Genomic DNA, 5,120 nt, shown 5'->3' on the forward strand with positions numbered 1-5,120 from the left:
TTCAATTCCATATGTTTCTTCAACCTCGGGTGGAGGTGGAACAACATGCCTAGGCTTGCTTGAACTTGATCTAGCTTGCTTCTTTTGACGGAGTGGGGCCATCTTCAAGAAGGAAAACAACTCATGAGCAAGACTTAACATTTGTCATATTTCAATAATAAGCATAAGTAATTGCTTAAGAATCAAGCACAAATGAAATTATCTCACAATAGAAGCAAGAGATGGCTACAAATGAACAATGCCCTTGATATAAAATCATGAATTTGAAGCAAGGAAGCATGGATTAAAGGCAAAATTGAACATAAGAAACCAAATCATGAGTCAAATTGAGCAAAATAATCTCAAGCATTAAATAATCAAAGAAATAAAACCATCATAAAGAATACCCATGAAAGAGAAAATAGCCAACAATGGTTATTAAATAAATCAATCAAATTATACACATTTATCATGAAGAAGCTTCAATTCAACACTCAATGACATCATTCAAAACAAATTTCAAGTTAAAAGAATTAACCATGGAGTTCCACCATGAAAGCAAAACAAGGGTTTCAAGTTTGAACAATGAGGAAGAAGATGACTAGAAGATAAGAAATTATACCTCAATGAAGCCTTGAAATACTTGTAAAATGTCCAAAATAAATATTGAAGAACAAATAGAACTCCCAAAGACAAGCTCCAAACCTCATCACAAAACTTCAAAAATTCGAAAAAAGCCCCTATTTTTTTATTGAATTTGGGTTAGAAAATCTGAAATTTTTGGGTTTAAATTTGAAAACTTGATGTGGTAATTGTAATTGATGTTGAAATGATAGCAAAAGAGGTGAAATAGGTTTGATTTTGCAAGAGAGGGTATAGGGTTTTAGGAGGGAAATATGAGAGAAATAAGAAAGGAGGGTGTGTTTTGGGGTTATAAGGTCTGGCGGCTGATGCGTGCGTGCAAGCCCAATGTAGTGAACGCACCAGAAGGTCGCGCCCACTCCCGAAATTTCCACACCCGTGGCATATAACCCGTGCCCGCGAGTAGACCGCGGCCAGCCCGCGGGGAGTTCATGGTCGGATTTGGAGATTTTTGAGATGCAAACACCCGCGCCCATGGCATGTAGACCCGCGCCCACGGGTAGTCTTGGCTGCGCGAACGCACCACATGCAACTCGGGAGGGCTCTAAAATATATTACCAAATGCTAAAAATTGCTCTAAAAGCTCTGACCCCTATGGTGCGTGCGCGCAGGCGAGGTATGCGTGCGCACCATAGGGTGATCAAATTTGTTTGAAATCTGGCAAAAATTTTAGCAAAAGGTTAAAGAAAAAAACCCTTAATGATGCTTTTGTGCTTGCATTCTCACCAACCCTATCGAATTTCATGATCAAGTACTCAAAAATTTCATAAGATACAATCCAAAATATGTTTGAACATGAATAAAAATCGATGGGAATGCAAACACGATAACATATAACCCCAACGAACCCCTTCCACTAAGCTTAACCAAACCTCATGAAATCTTGAAGTGACACCAAAATTGTTGGAAATTTTCTCCGATCCAATCTCATGGTACCTAGGATCAAGAGAACAAAGAAAAATAAGAAAAGCTCTCAAAGGAAGAAGTAAAGAAAATTGTAAAATCAAAAGAAAAAGGTTAGAAAACCGAGTTGCCTCCCGGGTACCTCTTGTTTAACGTCATAGCTCGACGTCCTCCACCAATTAAGGTGGTTGTCGGAGAAACAATGATTGAACAAATCCAACAAAAGCATCGTCGAAATACTTCATTAGACGATTGCCATTGGCCTTGAACGGAGAAGGAGAATCTTTCATTAAGACTTTGACAAAACCATTTAGAAAAACACTCTTGGCTAAATTGGGACCGCTCCATCTTGATCCCTTGATGATAAGGTGTGATGGAAGAGGTTTGAGCTCAACCATAGGTACACCTTACCTTCCTTTGAAGTGGCGGCTTGCAAAGCTTCTTGGCTTATTAATGCACATATGCTCATCCACTTCCTCAATGCTTCCATTTAGCAAATCCTCATACATTGTCATTTTCTTGATAGGAGCACCTATCTTATCCTTATTCAACAATAAATTCTCAAGAGGATCATTAGAAGTGAGCAAGTGCTCGTGCATGGAAGACACAACAAGATCAAGAGAATCAATCAACATGTAATTTTCTAAAGAAGAACATGGATACATCATGCTTTCATTCAAATCATATTCAATGACCTCTTCTCCTACCTTGAGTGAAATTTTTGCACTCTTAACATCAATCATGGCACCCGAGATAGCAAGAAAAGGTCTACCAAGAATAATGGGAATTGTAGCATCTTCATCCATTTCAAGAACCACAAAATCTACCGGAATCAAAAACTTCCCTACTCTCAAAGGAACATCCTCCACCTTATCCTTAGGAAACTTAATTGACCTATCGGCAAATTGCAAGGTAATTTTGGAAGTCATAAGTTCCCCTAACTCAAGTCTTTGATAAACTAAATATGGCATTACGCTAACAGTAGCTCCTAAGTCACATAAGGCATTATCAATTTGCATCTTGTTAATGGCACAAGGGATAGAGAAGTTTCCGGGATCTTTCAACTTGGGGGGGGGGGATCTTATTCATTATAATTGCACTACAATTCTCGGTTAAGTTGACCGTCTCCACCACATCACAAGTCCTCTTACCACTCAAAATTTCTTTGAGGAATTTTGCATAGTTGGGCATTTACGTAACAACTTCGGTAAATGGTAGAGAAAAGATGAAGTTGCTTAAGCATATCAATAAATCTTCCAAATTGTTCATCCAACTTATGTCTCATGAATTTTTTTGGATATGGAAGCTTGGGTTTCACAATTTATTTCTCTACTATCACCTCTCTAGGTGTCTTAATCACAACCTCTCTCAAAGATGCACCATTTATCTCATCCTCTACCAAGACCTCCTTGGGGACCTCCTTACTTTTACTCTTCCTAGGCAAACTCTCCTCAAGAACCTTACCACTCCTTATAATAGTAGCATTCATGGGTATTTTGGGATCTAAGCCTTGGCAAGGTAAATAAGGACTAGCATGTTCTTTCAAAGAATTGGCAAGTTGAGAAATTGGGTTTTCAAGCATCTTATTATGAGTCATCACCTCATTGAATTTCTTGTCACTTACGGCCATGTAAGTGCTCAACAACTTTGTTGATTTTCAATGATTTCCTCCAAATTAGTCCTAGAGGAAGAGGATTGTGAATAGGAATTATCAACTTGAGTTTTTGGAGAAAATCCGGGTGGAGGGCCTCTTTGAGCATTATTTTGAAAATTGCCTCTCCTTTGATGTCTCCAATTACCCCTATTTTGATTTTGACCATAACCTTGGTTATATTTACCACCACCTTGATTATGATTTCCATAACCTTGGTTTTGATTACCATAAATTTAGTTTTGATTTTTGCCACTATAACCTTGATTGTTATAGTTACCTCGAGAACCTTGGTTCCCTTGGTTCCTAGAACCACCACCTTAGTTATAGTTGTCAAAATTACCATGGTTTTGGTAATTCCTATTCCATTTACCCCCTTTGATTATCAAACCTTTGCACATTATTATTGTTTGACACATAGTTCACATGTTCACTCTCATTGTTATCAAAATCATCATTCCCATCCGGAAAAGCATGAGGGCAATTACTAGCATCATGATCATATGAACCACACACATCACAAAACAAACAACCACTAGGCATGTTACTAGAAGAAGGAGGGGGATGAGAGTTAGAAGGAGTACCTCTCCCCTTAAATTGGGAGGGAAGACTTTGAGCTTGGGAAGAAGAGTTCTTCAATTTTTCCTTAATTGCTATCACTTCCTTCCCCGAGTTTGTCATTTGTGAGGAGAGATTGTTGATTGCATTTAAATGATCAACCAAGTACACCGAAGATCTACTCTTTCCAGTTGATTCTTTCTCACCATCTTGCCAATCTCCATAGTACCTCACAACATCCTTAATGATGTCTACCACTTCTTCTTCTGCCCTATTCATGATGGGACCTCCGGCTCCCCCATCAAGGCATGACTTGCCTTGGGGACTTAGGCCTCCATAGAAAATTTGAATAATTTGATAGGTTGGAATTCCGTGGTGAGGACACTCTCTTTGATACTCCTTATATCTATCCCACGCTTCATAGAGGCTCTCGCTTGGCTTTTGTTTGAAGCCTTGAATCAATGCTCTTGCCTCCGCCGTTTTCTTTTGTGGATAGACGCGAAATAGAAATTCTTTTGTAACCTCGTCCGATGTCGTTAGAGAATTTGGCTTAACCTCCTTGTCTAGCCATTCCAAAGCACGCCCAATGAGAGAAAAGGGAAAGAGCTTGAGGCGGATGAATTCTTGGGAAACTCCGTTCACCTTGATAGTATTGCAATATTTTTCAAATTCCTTGAGATGATTTAGCGGGCTCTCATGCTTGGCTCCACTAAATTGTCGCCTCTCTATCAAAGTGATCATAGCCGACCTAATTTTAAAATCATTTGCCGGTGTTGTAGGTGGAGCAATTCCATTCTCAAATCTATATGCACCGGAAATCCCAAATTCTTTCAATGCCACTCTCGGATTCTTTCCAATTCTTGATTGTTCTTCTTGTTGTGGTTCTTCTTCACTTGAAATGCTAGAGCTCAAAGATCGCCTAGCAACCCTCAATCTTGTAATAGTCCTCTCAGTCTCCGGATCAAATGGTACTATTGAATGACCACGTGCTATATGCATACAACTCAAAAGACATGATTAGTAGCATGGCTACAAGCGTAGCCTAAAAGAGAAAAATCTTTTTGTATTTTTTAGATTGTAATAGACTCAACAACTATAACAAAGCACCAATGTCATTCCCCGGCAACGGCGCCATTTTGACGAGTGGAAAACTAGGTCGTCATCTAATTCTCCCTTAGTCAAACTAAATTTGAAAAACCTTAACAAACCTTATACAAGTATGCGGTATGTCAAGGGTCGAACCCAAAGGAATGAGTAGGAACTATGTTATAGTCTATTGTCAAGCTAAATCGAAGAATATAAATTGTTGCGGTTGGTAACAAAAGTATCAAGAATCAAGACAAATCAAGGAATTCAATCAATATGCTAAACGCTAGGGATATAGGTT

The 5,120-nt window shown here is 38.8% G+C and overlaps 1 non-coding gene across 1 annotated transcript; it reads left to right on the plus strand.

The window, feature by feature from the left end:
• Positions 1-4,100: 4,100 nt before the first annotated feature.
• Positions 4,101-4,206, plus strand: LOC145608325 (small nucleolar RNA R71). Its single transcript, XR_014105782.1, has one exon. It is a non-coding gene; the product is annotated as a small nucleolar RNA R71 (small nucleolar RNA).
• The last annotated feature ends 914 nt before the right edge of the window (positions 4,207-5,120 follow it).

Source organism: Chenopodium album, chromosome 2 (genome assembly GCF_948465745.1).
Source record: "Chenopodium album chromosome 2, dcCheAlbu1.1, whole genome shotgun sequence".
Lineage (NCBI taxonomy): Eukaryota > Viridiplantae > Streptophyta > Magnoliopsida > Caryophyllales > Amaranthaceae > Chenopodium > Chenopodium album.